Source organism: Camelus dromedarius, chromosome 12, assembly GCF_036321535.1.
Source record: "Camelus dromedarius isolate mCamDro1 chromosome 12, mCamDro1.pat, whole genome shotgun sequence".
Taxonomy (NCBI): domain Eukaryota; kingdom Metazoa; phylum Chordata; class Mammalia; order Artiodactyla; family Camelidae; genus Camelus; species Camelus dromedarius.
This window is the reverse complement of record NC_087447.1, coordinates 9,062,524-9,087,305: the sequence shown is the minus strand read 5'-3', so window position 1 is coordinate 9,087,305 and position 24,782 is coordinate 9,062,524. Positions and strand designations below refer to the sequence as shown.

Below are 24,782 nucleotides of genomic sequence, written 5' to 3'. Positions count from 1 at the left end.
AAACGTGGTTGATTGGTCAGGTTTGTTTGTTTGTTAGTTTGTTTATTTATTTATTTTTTGCGGCTGAATGTGACATCAATCACGTCCACTTTGGAGACAAAAAGTTCTCATTTTTTCCCTATGAAGTGGGTCTCCCTTTGGAGTCCTCCATGTGAACCAAGTTTTTGTCTCCTGGAGCTGGAGGTTCAGGAGGGAGGAGGAATATCCCTCTGCCTGGGGCCTGACCTGGGAATTGGGGTGGGGTTGGGGTTCCTGGCAATGAAGACTTGGGGTACAGCTGATGTGTGCTCTGCAGAGGCTAATGCCTTCCCTAGCTTCAGCCCTGGGTCCTGATCACATAAGGATACAGAGCTGCCACCTGAACTGAGCACCAGGGAGGTCCCCTCGACACTGATGGTGGGCAGGGCAGAGATGGCAACCACCATGGACAGTGAATCCAGTCAGGAGACTGGACTCTGGTCCCAGTCTTCCCACTAACTGCCTGTGTGTCCCTGTCTCTCAACCAGCTCCCCGAGGGCAAGTGCTCTGAGCCGTCATCCATGAATAGGGCACTCTGTGCCACAGGGAACCCACTGTCCCCAGGCCCCTGGTCCCTGAGCCTCTTCTCAGAAGCTCAAGTAAACCTGGGCCAAGAGGGGCCCACATCCATCAGTCAGCAAGTGTCATTCTGGGAGCCTCAAACTTAGCAGGTCCTTGGGAAGGGAAGCTTGAGCCACGTGGCTTCCTGAGCGCCAGGTGCAGTGGGGCAGGGGGCCGGGTGGGAGGTGAAGATGAGTCAGAGGAAGAGCCACCTTGAGCAACACAGAGTAAGGGAAGGATCCAAGTTCTAAGCTCGCTGATCTGCTGCCGGCTCCCTTCAGTTTGGCTGGCTTCCTGCTGCTGGGACAGTGCGGTGGGGGCCAGGCTATGGTGGCGGGGAGAAGGAGGGAGGGAGAGGAAGACTGAAAGCTGGGAGTCCCGGCTTCTGGAAAGGTGTTGTTCAGGTTTTCTCTCTGGCTCCCCGGGAGGGTGAGCTGCTGGGAAGTTCCCACCACTCATTGTGCCTCCCGGCTTTCCTGGAATCTTCTGGAGAGCCAGCCAAGAAAGGAGCTGCCCATGGGCCTCTGGAGCTACAAATTCTCTCTCCTTCCTGCGCCCAGGAGACTCTCCTACCTGGGTCAGTGCCTTCAATTATAATAAAGCAAACAGGAGTAAGACTGTGGCCCAGTGAATGCTTTTAGTGTCCCAGGCAATTTTTACAGAACTTACCTCATTTGGTCAGGAGCAAAGAGACTGAGTAATGTCCAAGGGGTCACACCAGCCAGGAAACAACACGGCCACAATTCCCACTAAGGCTTGTTAACCTTAACCCCACTTCAGGCTGACCGTCCATCACCTGAAGAGTAAAACCCAGGCCCTGCAGCTCGGTGCCCAGGGCCCTGTGGGTCCCCCAGGTTCTCATCTCTTAAGGAGAGGAAAATGTTGGGGGGAGCCACACCAAGGGCTTCAAAGGAATCAGCAATATTTTATTTTAACATTTTATTAAATAATAAAAAAGTAAGAAGCAAATATGGTACAATGTTGAGATTGGGCAAAGCTGGGTACACAGTTCTCTAATACGTTACTATCCATACTTTCCTGTAAGCTTGAAATATTCCATCGTTAAAACTAGATCGCCACGTATGTCCTTCAGCAGGGGCACTGTGGTAGAGTGGATAATGGTCCCCCAAAGATGTTTGGGTCCTTATCCCAGCAGGGACTGTGAACATGTGACCTTACACAGTGAAAGGGACCAAGCAGGTTACGGATTTTGAGAGGGAGGGATTATCCAAGTGGGCCTGATGGAATCACAAGGTCATTCATTCAAGAGCCACCAAGAGTCAGAGGAAACATGAAGCCGGAGGCAGATGCTGGAGAGATGTGGTCATGAGTCGGTGACTATGGGCAGCCTTTAGAAACTGGGAAAGTCAAGGAACTGATTCTCCCCTAGAGTCTCCAGAAGGACCATTTCTAGCCCCTGCAGGACTCATTTCAGACTTCTGGCCTCCAGAACTGTGAGGTAACGAACTTGTGCTGCGTGCAGCCACTAAGTTTGTGGCAGTTTGTCGCAGCAGCCACGGGGGGTGAATCTAGGCCTGGTCAGCAGCGATGCCAATTGGTGGTGATACAGTTTCTCTAAGTGGGAACGAGAGATCCAGGAAAAGCAGCACTCCCACCCAGGACGGCACAGCTGGCCTTCCCGAGTCCTGAATCCCCAGTCCTGTGCTTTCCCAGAGTCCCGTCAGCTCTACCTCACTCCAGCAGGAAAGCAAGGATGCCAAAGGCTCGTGGGAGCAAGACCCTCTCGTGACCTCTAATACCCAATTCCTCCTGGGTTCCTGGTGCCAAGATACCAGATACCCCTAGGTCTTTCTTCTGGGTCTTGCAAATGAAAAGACTGACTGTCCAGCAGATGGGCACCCAAGTGCTTCTAATCCCTCCCACTTTCCCCCTTAACTTCCTTGTTTCCCAGCTGCCCTAGGGGTCGCTGGGCAGAGAACTGCGGCTTCAGACCTCGATGCCAATTCAACAACTCTTTGCAGTGGTGCCTCGTTCTGGGGAAGATGGGATGGCGTCCTTTTGGAGACGTCCTGCCGCACTCACCTTAAGGGCTTATTGTCTGTTAGGAGAAACTGGACAGCTACAGACCAAGGTGGCCTGTGACTAAAGCATGAGGGACAGATCTGAGATGCCATACGTGTTAATTCAGATACTTGTTAAGGCTCCAAAATCATTTCCCATCTGCCCACCTGGACTCTGACCATTGAAAATGTGGTCCTTTGCCTTGAAGGCACCAAGAATCTTACTAAAGAGACAGACACGTGCAAATACAAAAATTCATTAGAAATACCAGGTGGTTTCAATAAGGATGTGAGTGCCCTTGCATTGTTGGGGCAGCTACGGGGCACGCAGAGGAAACAGAGCAGGGAGGGCTCTTCGGGGGAGGTGGGACTCAAGTTGGCTCCAGAAAGACCCCCCAGAACTTGTACTGGGAGAGGCATGGAGTCAGTCTCAGCCAGGGGAGCTCAGTGGGAGATCTGGGGGAAAAAAGGATGGAATGAGCAAAAATACATAGATGTTAACAGCAAAAAGGGTTCACAGTTATGAGGGGGTCACGAGTGGCTGTTGGGGGAGGTCAGGTTTTGTGTTGGGAGATAATCTATGTACATTAGATTAAACTCAGGTCCAACCCACATGTGCATTTAACGGCTTAACAGTGCCCTGGAAGTACCTTCACTGGTGAGTCCATTGGGGCAAAACAAAGCAACAGGACCTCAGGCATTCCAGAATGTTTGGCCAGAGCATGTGCCCTGGACAAACAGGATAAGCAGGGCACGTCTGACATGGTGAAGCAGTCTTTTTTTTTTTTTTAAGTGGGGTACTGGGTATTGAACCTAGGACCTCGTGCATGCTAAGTATGTGCTCTACCACTGAGCTATACCCTCCCCCCTTGTAATTAAATGTGCTCAAAGACACGGTCAGGGATGGTGGGGGACTAATTAGAGGTCAGACAGGAGAGACTGAAGTGATAAGGGTTAATCGGAGAAGCTGAGTAAAGGAGATTGCTCCCAGGACATGAAAACAACACCAGCAAGGACTCATGCCCAGTTCCCTTCCCTGGAGAAGAGAAATTGATCAGCACTTCAGCGGGAGCAGCCAGAACAATCTTGTTGCTCACACTCAAATCTGACCAAAGGACAATGAAGAGCCACTGTCGCACAGTCAAGGGGGCTGCCCTCCTCCCTGGGTTCTTGACGGTAGGAAGAGGTAGAGCGGGGGGCTGCCCTCAGTGTGGCTGAACCTGCACAGAGGATGGGGGGCTCAGGAGCCAGTGTGAAGGAGGGAGGTGGGACGAGGGGGAAGGAGAAGTTACTGCACAGAATCAGCTCCAATAGGAGTTCAGGCTGAAAGGTTAGAGGAAGAAAGAAGGGCAAAGAAAGGACAGGGAGATAAGATGTCATTCTGAACATGAGACAGGTAGTGAGAAGAGATAAACGCTGGAGGCAAGAGCTAAGGGTGGAGGAAAACATGAAGATAATGAACAGAACCCGGATGGGGTAAAAACAAGATGATAATGCAGAAAGCGAAGGATCTGAGAACAATGGGTCAGGGAGAGGCGAACAAAGGTCAGGACAGAGCCAGCTCAGGCTGGGAAGCGGTCATCCCGCGGCCCGCCCCCTTCCCCCCAGATTTGGTTACACAAAGGGAACTAAGAGATTCTGCCAAAATCAGTGACAAGCGCCCTGCTGTGTGGCGGGGCTGGGAACCGCAGCTCTGCCGTTAGTGGAACATCCCCTTAATAAAAGTTTCACCACCCAGCAAGCCCTCACGGATCAGGTGGGCTTTCACGCGGCGTGAGATACTGGAGGTCCCTCACTCCAGCAGGGATGAGAGGTAGCCAGGCCACTGCGACAACTGCAGGTCTCCACCCAGGCGATTCTGGGTGCTGGGATGTCAAATGGCAGCGTTCATTACAACGATGCTCCAAATAAAATCAGAACCTCATTCAGCGACCTGTAGTTTAGAGTTTCTGAGAGTGGTACCTGATCTGGACAGGAGGGTGATGTACCCTACAAGGGACAGCAGGATGCCGTGGTTGGAGTGCAGGCTCTAGGCTCAGTGGCCTGGGTTCATATCTCTGCTCTGCTACGTACTAACAGTGAGAACTGTGGCCTCGATTTTATGATCTGCAAAATGGGTAGAATGATAACACCCACCTCACAGGGTTGTTACAAATAGTAAATGAGTGCTATGTGTTAAGTGCTTCAAACAGTGCCTGGCACGTGGAGAGTACTCTCTCCATCTCAGTAACTAGGATTTTTTAGGGTTCCTAAGCACAAACTATTAGGACAGGAAGTAGGAGGCCCTAAGTTGAGGGAGGAGAAGCTACTTTAAAAAAAGAAATTCTTTAGTTTTTGTTTTGTTTTGTTTTGTGTGTGTGTGTGTGGGGGGGGTAATTTTATTCAGTTTATTTATTTATTTAATGGAGGTACTGGGGACTGAACCCAGGACCTTGTGCTTGCTAAGCACATGCTCTAGCACCAAGCTGTACCCACCCCCAGGAGAAGCTACTGTTGAGTGGGCTCTGTGTGTGGCCTACATGGGGCTGAGGTCAGAGAGAGATGGGAAGGGGCTTCCTACTGAAGCTGGGGGTTTAGGTATGGCCCTCTGGGGTTCACCAGCATTTTTGATTGAACTAAGTCCAAGAGATCAAACCAAGGGCCTCTCCATTCACCAAATGATGAAATATGCCTGGTCTGGGTGAACTGCGTGCTGAGTCCCAGGCTTTTGGCTCCTCTACCCTGGAAATCTGTGATTCGGTCCAGCTACGTGACAACAGAACAGACGAAATCAGATTTGGATTCTGCTACTTGCTGGCATTTTGACCTTTGTCCTTGGTTTCCTCCTTGACCTCAGAGAGCTGTTATGAAGCTCCAGCAAGTAGGGGAAAGTAAGGCAAACACAACTGGACTCTGAGAAAGATCATTTATAAAGCTAGTGTGCAGATGGACTGCATCCCTGCCTGTGCAATGTAAATGATGCAGATGATAGAACTGTGAACAGTGCCTTTGTGGACTAGAGGCAAAGAGGGACTTTAAAAAACATCGGAAGCACAATCACAAGGCTCAAGATGAATGTGATCCCTCCAAATAAAAGATTTCAGTAGAACGAAGGACACAATGATCAAAGATAATGACCAGATAACAGGTTAGGAAAAGATACTGCAGTATCTAAAGCCAAAAAATTCAACTAGTGTCTGGACTACACGGGACCTCCTGCACATCAACAAGACAGAGAAGAACCCAGTGGAAAAATGGGCCAAGAGTATGAACAGGTCATGTTCCGAATGAGAAAGCTAAAGGACTAAACAAACATATGGGGAAATATTCACTGGTTATAAGGTAATTGCAGGTTAAGCCAATGAGATATTACTTTCCCCCTCTTCAGCAAAAATTAAAAAGCTGAATAAAGCCAGTTGGGTTAGTCTGTGGTCCCTACGTCACCGGGAGTAGTGGGTAAATGGCGTAGCCATTCTGCAAAGCAATCTGTCTTACCTAGCCAGACCACCGATACGTATGCCACCTGACCAATAATCCAGTTCTGGGGATACATGTATAGATAGATCCTGAAGTCTCTCACACAGCGGCCTAAGGACACAGGCACGAGGATGCTTGTCACAGCAGAGGGCTGCTGGTGGAGGCAGGGCGCTGGGTGAAATCCACAGCCCTTCCATGGGGGAATGCACAGGTGACGCATGGTGGCTGCACTCTGTGAATCACGTACAGCCCTGAGAAGTGGGTTAGGTGGATCACACTAACACAACGCTGGAAGAAAAAGTGCATGCATCCTAATTTACACAAGCAGATCTGACAGAAACACAAATTAAAACACATGCATAGAACACTACAACCTGAAATGCCAAAACACAAACAAGGACATACACAAAATATGTCAGGATAGTTACTTAAGGGGTAAAGGGAATGGGAATTGTGAAAAAAAGGAAAGATCTGTTTTTAAAAAGAGCGCAGGGGCAGGGTATAGCTCAGTGGCAGAGGGCACGCTTAGCATGCACGAGGTCCTGGGATCAATTCCCAGTACCTCCATTAAAAAATTAGTAACTACCTTCCTCCTCCCAAAGAAAAATTAATAATAATAATAATTAATAATAATAATAATAATAATAATAATAATAATAAAGAATCTGCACCCAAGGCCTTTGCAGTTAAATCTGGTAGTTTCCACCCCTTCCATGAACTCTGGTGCCTGCGAGGTTTGTGATCCAGGAAGCACTAGAACTCCACAGCCTAAGGGAAGTGATTCAGAGTCTTCCGCCTCATGGATTTCAAAACAGAAGAAACAGCAGACTTCACCCATGAAGAAATTCAGTGAACAGTTTTGTTAAGACATCAAGAAAGCTGAAGCCAGCAGTCAGCAGATACCCACAGGATGTGACAGGGTTTGTTTGGACTCCACCTCTCTCAGCAGTTAAGTACACGCCAAAGGGGAAAGCCCAAACACCATGACTAGTAGAAAAGCGACCATTTTGGGAAACTATTTCTATGTTACAAAACTATGTTTTCATCACAGAAGGCAGGTTCTTCGCATCACTATGTGCGCACAGACCAAACAGCTTCTGGTTAATGGCTCCTGACGTGGAGGAATAGCAGAGTACCACTTCTCTAAGATCGGCCCTCTCGGAACCGTCACTCAGTGGTACCTGGGCTTTCCTGGCTCTTTTTAATCTACTTCTGCGGCAGCGCCCACCTCCCTCTCCGTGGCCATAGTCTTCCTGTTTGAACTTTAGAGCAGCCATATTCAACCTTGGTTGCACTTTAGAATCACCCGGAGAGCTTTTTAAAATCCCAATGCCTGGGTCGCCCCTCTCCAGTTAAACCAGACCTTCTGGGAGTGGGGCGTGGGCATCACTGTTGGTTAAACTTCCCAAGGTGGTTCCCAGGGTGCCGCTGCTTTTGAGTCCTGCTTATGGGACATATGGAGAAAAGATTTATTAAGTTAAGGATTCCTTCTGTGGAGACCAGAGACAGGGTCCTTGTCCTGGGGTCCTGGGCCATGTTATAAGTAAGAATCATCCAAGGTACAGGTCTGCTGGCCCTTACCTCCTGGGGTCCCAGAGGAATACGGCTTTGCTGAGGGTACAAATGGGATCCATTGAGGCGGGAAGTCCCATAAAAAGACCAGCAGGACCCCTAGGCAGGGCCGCTGCTCTCGTCTTAGCACTGTCCGGTTCCCTGGCCCAGAGACTCTATCTCACTTTTTGCCTCCAAAGCGGCTAACTTACACCTAGAATTCTATTGGTTCCCTGAGCTCACTTCTGATTGGTTATTTCCTTCATTCCTGATTGGTTATTACTCTCACTCCTGATTGGTTATTACTCTCACTTCTGATTGGTCCACTTCCCTAACTTCTGATAGGTCCATTTGTAGTACTTCATCTGCATGGAGCTCACTCCTGATTGGTCTATTTCTACAAAACTTGTTCCTGGTTGGTCAACTTCTGTTGTACTTTATTTGCGTATGATGTTGCAAAGTGTAAAACTGGCAGCCTATAAAAGGCCTGTGTAAAATTACAGACGGGGTCCAGAGCTTAAGTGTCAACTTCGCTGGGCTTGCTCGTGTAATACGCCTGAGTTCTCCAACTTTCAGAGTGATGCTTGGTGTCTTGTCCGGATCCAGGTTGGTGTCACAACTGAGCTGTATCACCGAGCTGTAACACATTTTTCCACAACACTATAAGCCTTCAACTTTAAGTTTTTCTCTTTCCCAGTCGGCCATTCTCCTGGTGCTAATTGGAGGGGATGCCACAAAAACCCACTTACAGAGCTCCCTGGTGGGCATCCGGCTTCCGGAGAAACTTTGTTTTCCAGCCCAGTCGCAGACAGGGTTAGAATGCTGCGGGCTGGGAGCGTAGGCCGGAGTTCCAGCAGAATCTGGGCGGGGAGGCCCTCTGCTTAGACTTCTCATTTATTTTTCCTCCAGCTTTCCTTGACTTCACCATCAGGGCCATTTGTTCCATAGTTCTCCTGGCCTATGACAAGGACAAGATTGGATTTAAAGGGGAAAAGATCACTTACTGTGACTGAGAAGGTGTGAGGGGGGTGCAAGATGTGAGCCCTATCTGCCGGAGTTACGGGGAAGACAGGGATTGCCACATCCACTTGGGCTCCTCCAGATACTGAGACTAGACGTAACAATCACTAATACATATTTTTAAAGTTGTGATAAAATATACATAACATAGCATTTATAGTTTTGACCATTTTTAAGTGTACTGTTCAGCGGCATTAAGTACCTTCACATTGTTGTGCAACCATCACCACCATCCATCTTTAGAGTTTTTTTCCATCTTCCCAAACTGAAACTTTGCACCAATTAAACAAGACCCCATTCCCGCTTCTGCCCAGTCCCTGACAACCACCAACTTGTCTACTTTCTGTCTCTATGTACCTTATATAAGTGAATCGTGTAGAATTTGTCCTTTTGCAGCTGGCTTATTTCACGTAGCATAATGTCTTTGAGGTTCATTCATATTGTTGTATGTGTCAGTATTCTCTTTTTTAAGGCTGAATGGTATTCCGTTGTATACGTAGACCACATTTGGTTTATTTATTCGTCCATGGTGGACACGTGGTTTGTCTCCACCTTTCAGCTGTATAATAGGTAATATTTTTTTTTTATTATTGAAGTATAGTTGATTCACAAAGCTGTATTATCTTCTGGTGTACAGCCCAGTGATTCAGTTATACATATATACATTCTTTTTCATTATAGGTTATTACAAGATATTGAACATAGTTCCCTGTGCTATACATTAGGACCTTGTTGTTTATCTATTTTACATATAGTAGTTTGAATCTGCTAATCCCAAACTCCTAATTTACCCCTCCCCCCACTTTCCACTTTGATAATCATAAGTTTGTTTTCTATGTCTGTGAGTCTCTTTCTGTTTAGTAAATAAGTTCACTTGTATCTTTACTTTTAGATTCCACATATAAGGGATATCACATGATACTTGTCTTTCTGTGTCTGACTTCACTTAGTATGATAATCTCTAGGTCCATCCATGTTGCTGCAAAAGGCGTTATTTCATCCCTTTTGTGGCTGAGTAGTATTCCATCGTGTGTATGTGTATGTGTGTGTGTATGTATATATATATATATCACTTCTTTATCCAGTTATTTGTTGACAGACATTTAGGTTGTTTCCATGTCTTGGCTATTGTGAATAGTGCTGCTGTGAACATTGGGGTGCATGTATCTTTTTGAATTAGAATTTTCTCTGGATATATGCCCAGTAGTGGGATTGCTAGACCATATGGTAAGTCTATTTTTAAATTTTTAAGGAACCTCCATACAGTTTTCCATAGTGGCTGCACCAAATTACGTTCTCACAGCAGTGTAGGAGGGTTCCCTGTTCTCCACACCCTCTCCAGCATTTATTGTTTGTGGACTTTTTACTGATGGCCGTTCTGACCTGTGTGAGATGATACATCACCAGAGTTTTGATTTGTGTTTCTCTGACAATTAGCACTATTGAGCATCTTTCCACGTGCCTATAATAGCTAGAACTTTCTGAGTACTCTCTGTGCGCCAGACACTCTTATAAGCACTTCACTTATGTTAACTCATTTATACTCCCAAAAACCTGTGAGTTTATTTTTCCGATTTGGAAACTGAGGCACAGAGAGGGAGAGTAGCTTGCCTGGCAAGCAGCTGACTTGCCAGCAGTTCGGGACCCCAGTCCTGCTTGTGAGTGCTGACCGCTGCTGCATCTCGTGCCCAGGACCAGAGCCCAGACCGTTAGAGCAGGAGACGACCACGGCTACTATGTGTCCCAGTTCTTTACAGGTAGGAAACCAAGGACTTAAGGTGTTAAATGACTTGTCCCATAGCTATGGTGACCGTGTTATCTGAACCCTCAGGTGAAGATGTATCGTTTGATAGTGTTAATACTTCTTGATTAAAAAAAAGCTGGGTGGTGTCATTTGAATGGTCCCCCAAATATAGTGATACTGGGTCATCTTGAGGGTTTATAACGGGGTCAGATAGGTATTCTAAATCAGCACTGTTTTGGAGAACGGGGGCCTGTCCCTTTATCTGGCGAGTGTGTCAGCATTCATTTAGAGATGTACCAAACTTGGCTGAGCGCCTTAAGAGTGACTCCTCCTGGTGAAAATGAGTCACATCAGGAAGACGGGCAGGTTTCCACTCCTTTGGGACAGGGGCTGCAGCTTCCATCCTGCCAGGTTCTCAGCCCGGATCAGTTTACCCTTGCACACAGGAGATCTGGGAGGAGTAACCAGTAAGTTAACCTGATCCGCCACCCTCCATAGGAAGGACAGCACAGCTCTGTCTCCATGCAGAGAGGACAGGAGATGCTCTTTGGAAGGATTCCCGAGTCACACTTCCTGCCTTCACAGTTTACCCTGTTCCGCAGTTTGCAGAGAGTTTCTGTCTCCATTGCAACAGCCCTGGGTAATCCTGCCTTTGCCTTTTGACAGCCTATTCCTTTCTCACAGTGCTTCCAGATCATCTTCTAAGATCATGCCACTCTCCTCCTCAAAAACCCACGGTGGCTCCCCATTGCCTGCTGAGTGTAAGCCCGAGGCCCCAGCACTGGCTGTACTCCATATGGAGCCCCAATTTCCTTTCCATCACCACCCACACCTTCTCCCTCCATGCTTCGCTCTCCTAGACACTCCACATGCTGCTCTGCCTCCATCACCTTTCCTCATCCCTTCTCCAGCTCAGCCCACTCCCCAAATGCTTCCACATTTGTCAGCGTCCCCCTCCTTGCTCCTTCCAGTCAGAATTAGCTGCTCCTTCCTCAATGGCATCACTGCCAATAGCAGGTGAGTCTACTCAGCCTTCCTGTTGCCCTGCCTTGGATCCCTGTAAGGTGTTCTCGGGTCACTTTCCCTATAGACAGTTCTGCAAGGGCACTCACCATGAATTCACCTTTGGGTAGGGCAGAAACTCTTCTGCTTATCGGCAATACGATATCCTCTCTGGGTACAGCATCCTTTCCTATTCACCATCTCTGTGTCCTGTTTTTATAACAATATTTCTTAAAACAGGGTTGGAGGAAGGTGAGGACAGTTGAAAGTCACCTGGAGGTGAACACTGCTACTGACCACAGTGAGGGGAGTACCAGTGTGGTGGAGAGTAGAGCAGAGGTCAGGGCGCGGGGGGTTGAGAACCTGCTCGGCAACCATGCTGCCTGAAAGAACAGCCCCATTTCCTCTCCAATTGCCTCAACCCATTGCAGATGGGATTTGGCTCCTACAGAGCTGCCAAGTTCCTTTCTCTAACGTGATCCCCCAAGAGCAGAACCCAGCACTTCGTTCTACACTGGACACTGACAATGCCTTTTGCTTTGTTCCATTTCAGGCTCTCTCCTTTCTTAGCCTCCTCCTCCTGCCCCTCTGCTGGTCCCTGTGTAAACTGCCTATACTGGATCATCTTGAGCCTAATTCACAGTGATGCTCTTGCTTCCTCCTGGTACCCTGTCCCCAGACAACTCCATCACTTGTAGGGCACTGGTTGCTACCTAAATGCAGAAGAGCCAAGTCTTGATCCTCTTCTTTTGAGAGCTTTCTGAGCTCCAGATCAGAATTTCTGACTCCTCACTGGATGCCCCAAAGTAGCCTCCACTTCTCTCCTAATACTTTTATTGGGAGAAATGTACTTGCATTATTGGCTCCAATTCATTATCCTCCTGCTTCACTGTTGGCTGAATATATTCCCCAACCCCCTGATTTTGGGCTTGCAATATGGCTTCCTTCGGCCAGTAGGATGGAAGTAACATTGTGCCTTAGTTGAGTTTCCGGCATAGGAGTGAAAGTTGCTTCCTCTGCCTCCTGAGTCTGGGCCTGCAATGAACACATGGAGCAAAGCTGCCCCAGTCAAGATGCAGACTTAAAGCAAGAAGCTGAGCAGCCCCACGACTGCAGATGCATGAGAGCCACTGAACCCCAGAGCTGTAAGATTAAAGGATTGTGCTCTTCAGCCACTGAATATTGGGCCAGTTTGTTACACAGCATTGGTATGGCAATAGCTGACCATTACAATCTTACATAGAGATGAAGGTATAAAACATAGATACACAACATAAGATCAGCTATGCAGGGAAAACCCATATCACCACTGCCAAGGGAAGAAAGAAAATATCGCTCAGCACCTTGGAAACTTATAAATGCCCTTCCTGATTACTACCTCCTCCCTCAGCCCTAGAGGTCACCAAAATTTTGAGTATTTTAAAAAATAATTTCTTACTTTTCTCCATAGTTTGTGAGAATCATCCAAAGTGTCACATATACTATCGTTGCTTCATTTTCATCGATAAGCAATATTCATTATGTGAACAAACTACTGTTTATTGATCTGTTCTGCTAACGGATATTTCCGATGTTTCTGGTTTTATATTACTACAACAATTCTGTGTGAGCAGCCCTACAATCAGGGGTCAGCAAACTTTTTCTGTAAAGGAACATTTTAGGTTTTGTGGCCACGTATATTCTTCTTTATTTTGAAATAAATTTTAAAATAATGGGAAAAAAGGAAAAGTCATCCTAAAAATGTAAAACAATTGTTAGCTCACGAGCTGTACGAAACCAGACTGGTGGCAAGACTGGCTGCGGGCTGTAGCTTGCTGCCTCTGCCCTCTGAGCTCCCTTACATGTGCACAGATGCTTCTGAAGGATTGTAATGGCTGGACGCCAGGTCTGCACATCTTTAGCGTCACTAGATAAAGCCCGATCTTAAATTTAGCATATGGAAAATGGAAATCCCATTTTCTCAAGCAAATGAACCCGTGGGCACCTGCTGCGCAAAGAAAGTGAAATTCCTGTGGTCCCCATGGCAGCCCGAGCATTCTGCCACGCCAACCTCTTCCCTTTCCGTTCCAAGAGGTAGTGAGCAGCGCTGCTGTCAAGTGATGCCCGTCAGAGTGGGGGTCGGGGGTGGGGCCACACGGGTCAGAAGAGGGAGTCGCTGGGTTTTGAGGCTAAGTGGGGAGTTCGGATTTGATTCTACTGGTAAAAGAAAACCAGCGGAGGAGGTGAAGTGGGGCCGTGACAAGTCTGAGCTACGTTTTAAAAGAATCGCTTTGGCTGCTGAGAGTGGATTTTTAGGGGAGAAGAGAGGAGGAAGTGAGTCCAGAAGGGAGGGATGTCAATTGCAGAGTCTCGCGAGAGTGGAGGGGGCGAGGGCCGAGCTACAGAAAGCGAGTCCTTGTCAGCATCACCGCCTGCTCCTCCCCCTTCACACGCACAGCCCCAGACACCCTGAACCTGAGCGAATCTCCAAGCCACCCTGCTCTCATCCCCTCACTCATCCTGTTCCCCACTTCTGCGGTCCTCTCTCCTCTGACCCAGGGGGCACAGTTCACCCATCCTGCCCACCGTGACTCCTCCCGGGCTGACCTCCTCTCCCCAGACTCCCCCAGCGGACCATTGTAACCATTGTAGCTCCGCTTCATCTGATTTAATGAGAAATGTGCTATGTGCCCTAAATCTGTTTCCTCACTGAACTTGAGACGACTCTTACCTTCGAGTCTTATCTTTTTTAGTTCTGCCACCACTGCCATTGAGGGGGCATTGAAGCCAAGAGTGTGGAACTGAATCCATCATCCGGCAACCACCGTGGAGATCAGCAGGTTGGTAAAGCGATCCAGCTAGAACCGGAGCCCACGGGGTGTGGAGACTCCTCGAAAGATTAAGGAAGTGGCTTCTGGAACCGTAACCACCCACGCTGTGCCATAGAGAGCAAAGCTGGCGGCGCCCAGGGCTGGGCCCTCCCTAAAATGGAAGCCAGGAGCACATATATCACTGTTGCTGAACAATGGAATAGTCTCTTATCTCTCCTCCTGTCATGTTAGCGGTTGTTACAGCCACCTCTGCTCCCAGACACGAACAAAAGCGCTGCTCCTAGTTAGTGTGAGTTCTTGGCTCCTTTCCTGCCCCTGTTGCCCCAGAGAAGTTGCAACACACAGAGATAAACAAGTTTGTAAAAAGAGGTCAGATCATCCAGTTAGTTGGCTGTTGGGATTCTAGAGGAAGAAAAAGACTAGAGGGAGGAGAAGAGGAGGTAAGAAGTGGAGCTGATCTGGGGGGAGAGCTAGAGAGAACTGGGAAAGAATAAATACTGGTTTTCATCCTGAACGAATTACAGTATTACTTACAACAGTATAGTAAAACATCCATTTTATTAAAATGCAGCAAATGCTTTGAAGGTGGGCTAGACCAGGGCTACACAAACTGTGTTCCAGGGAAGGGGACTGAGCCATAAACTGCATGGCCACGCCAAGAAGAACTAAGTACAGCACTTCAGAGAAGTTTTTAGGAAAGTCGCATAGCCATTCGGCAGAATAATTTCCTGACCATTGAGTTTAATCATAAAAACAAGACTTCTATTTTGTAAGGTTTTTTTTTTTTCTTTTATAATGTCCATTTCCTAGCAATTTTCACTTCTCGCTTCTTAGGGGTTTTGGCTGGGCCTGAGAATTAAGTGGACATAAGACAGATTAACAGGAGGAAAGCACACACATTAATTTAACACAGACTTGGTGTGACATAAGAGCCCTCAGAAGGAAATACAGACCCCAAGAAAGTGATAAAATCTAAATGTGTTCATAGTAGGTTGAACAAACAAAAGAAAAGTAACAAAGACAGAAGGGAGGCCAATGGGAGATGAGAATTATTTTAACAAGGTCTGTTTGTACAGAATTCTTTTGGGTTCAACTTCCTGACCTTGATCATAAGAATGTTACCTTCTTCCTGGTGTAGGGAGGACATCTTTCATCTGGAGGTTTTATCTCCTGCTTTTAGGGAGAAAGTCACCTTGTACCTGTTTTTTTTTTTTAATGTATTTAGCTTAAACTAATCTTTATATGCAAAACTGGCATATTTGGGGTGGCATATTCTGCCACTGTCCACTAGTCATTTTAATTTTTTTTAATTTTTAATATTTCATTATTATTATTATTTTCTAATTTTTAGAGGGGAGGTGATTAGGTTTATTTATTTACTTTAATGGAGGTACTGGGGATTGAACCCACGACTTTGTGCATGCTAGGCAAGCACTCTACCACTGAGCTATATCCTCCCCCTACTAGTAATTTTTAATGTATTTTACAGTAGTATTGATCTATGATACATTGGCAGTAAAGAAAAACAACTCTATTGTTCAGCCCAGAGACTGTGAAGCACTGAGCCCACCTAATGGAAACCGGTCCCAGCTGGGAGGTCCCTCAGGGTCCTTTGAAGAACCAAGAACCATGTCCCCCAGGAGAAGCAGCCCTGTGCTATTGACCCTCTAAAAAGAGGAATGGCCGGTGCTGGAGAGAGAAACAGGCATCACTGTGGATGGAGGCTTTTACAAAAAACAGGGAAGGGACCGCTGCCATGGGCAGTCAGAGAAACACTGAATTCCTTCTCCCTGGTTCCGTTCTCAACACAAAAAGAATAAGCACAAGAAACAAGGACTGGGTAGCACAGGGAACGATCCTCAATATTTTGTAATAACCTGTAATGAAAAAGGATCTGAAAAAGAATAGATACACGTGCCTGCGTGTAACTGAATCACTTTGCTGTACACCTGAAATCAACACAACATTGTAAATCAACTGTACTTAACAATAGAAGAAAAAGCACAAGCGCAAAGGGATTTGAGGAAGAAGAAGACCCTCCTCTCTCACCTCTACTTAATCCCCTCAAACCCTAAAGCCATTGCATTTTGGACAGTGTGGAGAGGAGATTTGAGTCAAAGGAGACTGATGTTCTTAAAAATCGAAAGTCTTAGTAATCAAAATGTGACTCTACGATGTCACATCTCCCCAAGGCAGCACATGTTCCCTGGGCCACTCTCAAGATCCCCACTGGTGTCAGAGCTGCTGAAATCAGTTCAACCGTCCTGGATTGTGCTGGGGCAATTTGCTACCTTAGGCTCCCATCTTAATATTTTAGGCAAAATCATTTTCACCACAACTCAGGTGAACCACCTCTGAATGCACCAGACTTGGTGAACTCTACATGGCTGCCCTGGACGGGAGGGAAAGTGGCAAGTCCCCAAGGAGCTCTGACTCCAGCTGGGGAGCTGACACAGTTCCGCACATGCCAAATGGGTCTGTGACGATTGCTACAGGTAGAGGGCACCAGCTTCTGAGTCATGTGAGACAAATTAATGGGAGGAATTACTATGCAAGGAGAGGCCCCTTTGAAGGCCGTGTGCTGGGTCTAGAAGGCTGGCAGAAGTTCAACAGAGAGGGAACAATTTGTTTGTTTTGCTTTTTTGGCTGAAAGACAAAGGAGAGCCTGCAGCAGCCTAGGACTGGCCAGAATGTCCAAGAGCTTCTTGTGTAAAGGACACCCATGAGGTCTGTATCTCAGAACCATGTACACCTCAGGGGTGATGAAACCAGACTCAAAGGGCACCCTTGGTGTGGCCCATAATTGCGTAAATTGCGATAAGAGTCGCTTGGGAATTACGAAGATCAGCCCACCAGGGTGATCACATCCCTCATTAAAAACAGAGGAGAAGCCGGAACTTGCCCAAATCGAGACCAGTCAGTGTCATCCTGACCTAAAATAAGATGGGCTGTGTCAGGAACATGAGGAGGGGCCTGCTCCCTGGCCCGGACCCACTGTAGGTCAGCATGACCCACCCTGGGACACCTCCTGTCCCCTCTGCTGTGCACTGTAAGTGTTTTCCAGGATAGAGCCTGGGCACGTCCTGCAAGGTGGAACCATCATTGTTACATTACCCATTCTTTTCCCAAAACACCCTCTTGCATCCTTCTGTTCATCTGTGAAACCTGTCTTTTTATGGGAAAAATGCAAAGGGGTTATTTTTCATTTTCAGAAATTCTCAAGGGGCACACCCAAGGTTTAAGAACTAGAGAGTTCCACCCGCTCCCCCAACCCCCAGCTCAGCCCTTAGGCAGGCCCATCCTGCAGTAGGCTCAGGGAGTCCTTGGTGGACCCCACTACCCAGTGTCCTTTGCTTATTCATTTAGGAGGTAGCAGTGCAAGGAACTGGGAAGTGGGGTGGCAAATAGCACAGCCCTGTGCTCCTGCGCGCCTCTGCTCACCCAGCTCATCGTCTTCCTCCAGGCTGGCTTAACCTCTTCCATTGTCTACCCGACCCAGACCAGAAGCCCAGGATCATTCTGGATTCTTCTTTCCCTTTTTGCTCTTCCTCCTCGCATCACCCACCCCCTCTCCCACCATCTAATCAATCAAATCACCAAGTCGTCTCCACCTCACCTCCCACCAGCTCACCAACGCAAACTGTTGATAACTGCTGAATGTGGGTGCCGGATACATGGATGTCTGTCATACCATTCTCTTTGCTTCTGTGTCAGTCTGAATGTTTCCAGAACAGAAAGTGAGATTTAGCAAAAGAGAAACAGGATTTCTCAAAGTGGTCCCCTCTGCTTGGTTCCTTCCAGAATCCGGCCTCTCACCATCTCTTGCCAGGATGACTTCTTTGCAGTCCCTCTGCCTGCTGCCCTTGCCCACCGCAGCCCCAGCCTCCCCCTCCCACCAGCCAGCCTTAGGGTGACAGGCGTTCTTCCCCCAGAGCAGAAAGTAGGTGGTGGCAGGCTCTCCTTCTAGGCAATTTTTAGACTGTTTTTATTTATTTTTTCCTGTTGGGAGTAGAGGTAGTAATTAAGTTTATTTATTTTTTAATTACTTTTTTTTTTTTAATGAACGTACTGGGGATTGAACCCAGGACCTCATGCATACTAAGCATGCACTCTACCACTGAGCTATACCCTCCCCACCAGACTGCTTTTAATGGAAGGAGTTGCAAGACATGAGACCCATCTAAACACTCTGCCAGGCAGGCTTTGCCCCGGGCTGGGGGTCAGGTCCCCAGGTTCTCATCCCAGCACAGCCGCCAGCCAGGCATGAGAACAAGCCACTTCCTGTGCTCCCAGTCTGTAAGAAAGAAATATAACAGCACCATTAGCCCTGGCCAGTGCCTTCACTTTCAAAGGGATCTGAAGAACGTAACCATCTTGTCAGAATCTCAAAACAGACCCTTGAGGGAGATGGGGGCATATTTTCAGGTTATTTCAGCCAGGGTGTCCTGGTTGAGGTATGAAATGAGTACCTACCCTTTCCCTCCTCAGAGAAAGACTGACACACGTCTGGTTCGAGTAAATCAATGACGTCATCTCAGCTGACTCACTCATCTGCAGCCCGTTCAAATGCCAAGGTGAAGAGAGAAGCGGAGAAGCCTTGTAGGAGTAAGGAAAGCAGACACGTATTTCAACTTATTAAGCTGTGTTTTTAAAGGCTTTTTGTTTTTAGTTGAAGTTCAGTTGGTTTACAATGTTGTGTTAATTTCTGGTGCACAACATAGTGATTCAGTTATACATACATATGTTCCTTTTCATGTTCTTTTTCATTATAGGCTATTACAAGGTATTGAATATAGTTCCCTGTGCTCTACAGTAGGACCTTGTTGTTTATCTAGTTTATATATAATAGAGTGTATCTGCTAATCCCAAACTCCTAATCTATCCTTCTCTGCCTTCAGTGGCCAATTTCAATCTTTATAGCCCGAGGCTGAGAAAATTGACCTCCTAAGAAGTCCAACCTGAGCTGTAACTCTCTGGCAGGTACATAGCATCCCTAATTTGTTTACTGAACAATCTTCCTTACAGAAATTGCTTGTATTGACTTTGCTACCTAATCATTAAGTAAGCCTCACACGGTTACCATGGAAGCATCACCTTCCTGTCCTCCTCTGCTCTTTTCCTCTCTTTATCTTCACTTCTGGCTTCACACTAACGTTTGCTCCTTTCTGTGTTTGGAAAGAAAATGGGGGGTAGGGGAGGGGGAATCCAGAAAAGGAAACAGAGAGAAATGGAAAATAGAGGCACCTTTCATCATCTCTGTCCCAGATGCTGGCCACTTGGCCACACACGCCCTCCACTGCCCCAGCACAGGAAAGACAACCGTCCCTGCCTTTGTCCTTCCAACAGGCACAGAGGGAGCAGGGGGCGGCATCTCGCTGCCTTCTGCAGGGAGGGGGTCTTGTGTACCCCGTGGAGCATTTATCGAAGCCCTTCTCTCCAGCAAGGCCAGAAGAACCTTGTTGCAAAGGAGCGCAAGGATTCCCAGAGAAGTCTGGGCAGGAAAGGCAAAGTGGAAAACCCCACAGTCAAAAAAGGAAAGAAAAACAGAGGCGTGCTCTTAGGAAAAGACCAGCATCCACTGCTCCCTAACGTGGCTGTCAACACGTTTGGTGCCCACAGGCCAGAGCCCAGCCTTTTCTGTCCGGAACCAGCTTCCACTGACTAACCAACTCTGAGGTTCTTGCTTTTCCCTCAGCCCTGCTGTTTCTCCCAATTTCTTGTGGTTTTTATGTTTTTTTTTTTCTTTTTCCCCTTTGATTTCGTCTCCCACTGTCCCTTCCTCCTCTGCCTGAGAAGGCCCCCAGAGACCACTGGACTTGGGTGTGTGCCCACAGATGGAGCCAGTGAGGAACCCAGAACAAAGCCATTAACCCATCCCCCACCTCATCCTCTGGGTGGTCCCCTCCCTGAACTCAGTCTTGTTGACAATCTTCCAAGTGCCAATCAGAGAACAAGGCTTAAAAGCCCGTTCCACAGAAGTCAAGCTCAGCTGGGACCGAGAAGCAAGAGCTAAAGGCTGTTTTTTAAAATTTTGTTTTGTTTTGTCCTTTTTTATTTTTAATGCTTTTTTTAAAATGAAGGTACTGGGGATTGAACCCAGGACCTCGTGTATGCTAAGCATGCGCTCTACCACTGAGCTATTCTCCACCCTCTGTTTTTTAAAATTTTAATGGCAGTAAAGTTGATGTACAATGTTATATAAGTTACAGGTGTACAAAATAGTAAGTCACAATTTTTAAAGGTTATACTCCATTTATGGTGATTGTAAAATATTAGCTATATTCCCTGTGTTGTAAAGGCTGGGTGTGAGGGATGGCAGATTAGTGTACATGAGGCCGAGGTGACACTCAAACGTGTGTCAACTCAGGGCTTTAATGTGCAGCAAATTCCCTGGATCCCTCATGATGCCAGAGTCTCTGCTTTGTAGCCCCAAGCTGAGCAGTGAATGTATCAATATTCCCCACCATTCAATCAACACCGACTTGCTGAGCACCTGTTCTGACCCTAATGCTCTGCAAACTATTATGGGCAACTCCAAGGTGCAGAACAGTGACATCCTTCCCTTGGTTATCAGTGGCAGAAATATGAAAGCACGTGGGAGATAATCCCATGCTACTGTGTGTGGTTAACATAACATCAAAGTGAACACCCAGTTCAAACATGCCAGACGAGTTCAGCATGAAGTACCTTTTGTGTCCTGGGGCTGCTGTAACACGTGACCGCAGACTGGGTGGCTTAGAACAATTGGTATTTATTCTGTCACAGTTCCAGAGGCCAGAAGTCTGAACTCAAGGTGTTGGCAGAGCTCCCTCTGAAGGCTCTAAGTGAGAGGATCCTTCCCTGCCTCTTCTGGATTGTGGTGGCTCCAGGCATTCCTTGATTTGTGGCAACATCACTCCAATCTCTGCCTGTGTCTTCATGTGGCCATCTCTGCTATATCTCTGTCTTCTAAGGACATTTGTCATTGGATTTAAGGCCCACCCAGGTAATCCAGGATGATCTCATCACAAGATCCTCAGTTTAATTATACCTGCAAAGACTGTTTTTCCAAATAAGATCACATTAACAGGTTCTGAGACTTGGACGTATCTTTTTGGGTGCTACCATTCAGCCTGCTACAGTGATATTCCTGATGCTTGAGAAATGCACTTTAATTCTTCATTCGTTCACCCAGTCAGATGTGTTGTGCACCTGCCATGTGCCAGGCACCATTCTAAATCCTGGGGACCCAGAAGTGCAGGTTTCTGCTCTTCGTGGAGTTTCCATGCTAGAGGGAGGCGATGGATAATACATGATGAGACAAATAAACAAGAAAATATTAGGGAACAGTGAGGACAATTTACAACAGCCAAGGCATGGAAGCAACCTTAATGTCCATTGACAGATGATTGGATAAAGAAGTTGCGGTATATATACACAATGGAATACTACTTAGCCATAAAAAAGAATGAAATAATGCCATTTGCAGCAACGTGGATGGAAATGGAGATCGTCATACTAAGTGAAGTAAGTCAGACAGAGAAAGAAAAATACCATATGCTATCACTTCTCTGTGAATCTAAAAAAATGACACAAATGAACTTATTTACAAAACAGAAAGAGACTCACAGACATAGAAAACAAACTTATGGTTACCAGTGGGGGAAAGTGGAGGGGGGATAAATTGGGAGTTTGGGATTTGCAGATATTAACTACTATATACAAAATACACAAACAACAAGGTCCTGCTGTACAGCACAGAGAACTATATTCAATACCTTATAGTAGCCTATAATGAAAAAGAATATGAAAAAGAATGTATTTGTGTATATATATATATCTGAATTACTATGCTGTACACCAGAAATTAACACAACATTGTAAACTGACTATACTTTAATTAAATAAAAATAAGGGCTATAAGGGATATGCACCAGGGACATGTGATGGAGTGACATGGTGGCTACTTTAGACTTAGAAGGGAAAGGCCTGGGAAGGTACAGCTCAGTGGTAGAGCACATGCTTAGCCTGCACGAGGTCCTGGGTTCAATCCCCAGTACCTCCATTAAAAAAAAAAATAAACCGAATTACCTACCTCATCCCCCCCAAAAACTAAAAAATAAAAAAGAAAGGAAAGGATGTGAAGCTGAGGTCTGAGTGCCAGGAAGGAGCCAGCATGTGGAGACTCGGCAGAGGAAGCAGCAAGAGCAAAGGCCTGGTGTGGGAGCAAGCTCAGCACGTTCAAGGAGTAGAAAGAAAGTGGCTGGACATGCTGAGCCAGAAAGGAAGTGGCAGGAGATGCGGCTGGAGAGGCAGATTGTGATAGATCTTGTGAACCTGGAGGCCGGGCAGGAAGCTTGGCTTTTATTACAAGAGCCAGGGGAATCCATTTGGTTTCAGCCAGGAGAAGACTGCGAGCGCAGTTACGAGCTCTGGCTGCTGGGAGGGAAATGGGCTGCAGAGGAGCCTATGTCGATCAAGAGGATGAGTTATGAGTTAGGAAGTTACTGCTGCAGTAATCAAGGGTAGAGATGGTGACTTGGACCAGGGCATAGTTGTAGAGATGGAGAGGATGGATTTTGGAAATCTCCTAGAGGCAGAGGTGACAAGACTTCTTCATAGATTGTTTGTGTGGGGTGAGTGAAAAAGGGACTCAAGAATGGATCTTATACACTGGAAATTGACACAACACTGTAAACTGACTATAACTCAATAATAATAATAAAAAAAAAAGAATGGATCTTAGTTGGGGAGGGGAGGGTATAGCTCAATGATAGAGTGCAGTGCTTAGCATGCACGAGGTTCCTGGTATCTCCATTAAAATAATAATAATAAATAAACCTAATTACTCTGTCCCCCCCACCAAAAAAATGGATCTTAGTTATTATATGATCCAGCAATCCTACACCTATGCATATACCTGGAGGAAACTCTCATTTGAAAAAATACAGGCACTCCAATGTTCACAGCAGCACTGTTTACAATAGTCAAGACATGGAAGCAACCTAAATGCCCATCAACAGGTGATTGGATAAAGAAATTTTGGTGTATATATACACAGTGGAATACTACTCAGCCATAAAAGAGAGTAAAATAATGCCATTTGCAGCAACATGGATGGACCTAGAGACTATCATACTAAGTGAAGTCAGTCAGAGAAAGACAAATAGCATATGATATCACTTATATGTGGAATCAAAAAAAATGGTACAAATGAACTTATTTACCAAACAGAAGCAGACTCACAGACATAGTACTCATGGTAACTTGTGGTTACCAAAGCGAGAGAGGGATAAATTAGGAGTTCAGTATTTGCAGATACAAACTACAATATATAAAATAGATAAACAGCAAGGACCTCCTATAGAGCACAGGGAACGATATTCAATATCTTGTAAAAACTTATTGAAAAAGAATATGAAAGGAATATATATAATGTATAACTGAATCACTATGCTCCACACCAGAAACTAACACAACACTGTAAATCAACTATACTTCAATAAAAAAAGGAATGGATCTAAGACTTATTGTGGTGATCATTTTGCAATGTACACTTGAAACAAATATAATGTGATATATCAGTTATATCTCAAGATAAAAAAGTCAATATATTTTTAAAAAAGAACATTCTTAGGTTTTAGAAGCAAGCAACTGAGCTTCTGTTGTTGTTTTAATTGTGATCAAACACAGATAATGTAAAATTTACCATTTGAACCACTTCATGTACAATTCAGTGGCATTAAGTACATCCACAATGCTGTGCAACCATCACTGATACCCACTTCCAGAACTTTCAGGTGTGTATGTTTTGGCCTCAAACAATCTGAGCTTTCATGGAGTTTCTTGGTGGTCAGTGCTACTACAATACAAAGACCCATTTCTGATGGGGGGCCCCCCTTTCCTCCTTTCCAGTGGGCTCCTGGGCACAGAGCATGTGATGTCATGCTTTATTTTTCTCTTGATTTTGCCTGAGCAAAGCCTAGGAAAGGTCCTGGGCACTGTGCTGATTCACAGCTTCCCCTTGACCCTAGTTAGGACTGAAATCCAGGAACTCTGTCACCCTGCCTCCTCCAGGCACACACAGGAGGCTTCTGAGCAGAGCAAGGGTTAAAATCCTTTTGACATTAACCTGAAGCTTTGCTCCCTCTGGTCCACGATGGGGAGTATCAGTTACAGAAGGGTTGGCTGAAGGACAAGAGGGTTGATGCCTCCAACTGAAACCCTGGAAGAAGCAGAACGCCTGACCACAGAGGCAGCGGTTGGGGGTGTGGGGGGTGTGGAGCAGAGCAGGAGGAAGGGGAGGGAGGCATGGGGAACTAAGGGCTGGGAATGGCCTGCTTTGCCAAGAGACCTTGGACTTTAACAACTGACTTTAGAGAAGTCTCTAAGGATTAAAAAAAAAAAAAAGCAAAGTCCACCTACGAAGAGCTCACAGCTCTTCATCTCCAAGTTGGGCTCCCCTGAGTTAGGTATGTGAGTCAGGAACAATTTCTTCTATAGTTTAACTGAGGATAAAGACAGGGCAAACCTCTCTTTTCTAAGTGGCTGTGTTTTTATAACCCTCTGGGAAGATGCTTAACAGGGTTTCCTATAAATACACCTGCAGAGGGGCAATCC

At 46.4% G+C, this 24,782-nt stretch overlaps 1 long non-coding RNA gene and 1 other non-coding gene across 3 annotated transcripts; both read right to left on the bottom strand.

Annotated features, from left to right (window-relative positions):
• Positions 1 to 6,901: 6,901 nt before the first annotated feature.
• LOC116155285 (uncharacterized) lies at positions 6,902 to 14,220 on the bottom strand. Of its 2 annotated transcripts, XR_004139147.2 has the most exons (4): positions 14,084 to 14,220; positions 11,484 to 11,583; positions 8,985 to 9,186; positions 6,902 to 8,565 (listed from the first exon to the last, which is right to left on the bottom strand). It is a non-coding gene; the product is annotated as an uncharacterized LOC116155285 (long non-coding RNA). The 2 variants fall into 2 exon arrangements; XR_004139148.2 differs by lacking the exon at positions 11,484 to 11,583 and having other exon boundaries at positions 14,084 to 14,202.
• A 4,023-nt stretch (positions 14,221 to 18,243) lies between these two features.
• On the bottom strand, positions 18,244 to 18,315 carry TRNAT-AGU (transfer RNA threonine (anticodon AGU)). Its single transcript has one exon. It is a non-coding gene; the product is annotated as a tRNA-Thr (tRNA).
• Between the last annotated feature and the right edge of the window lie 6,467 nt (positions 18,316 to 24,782).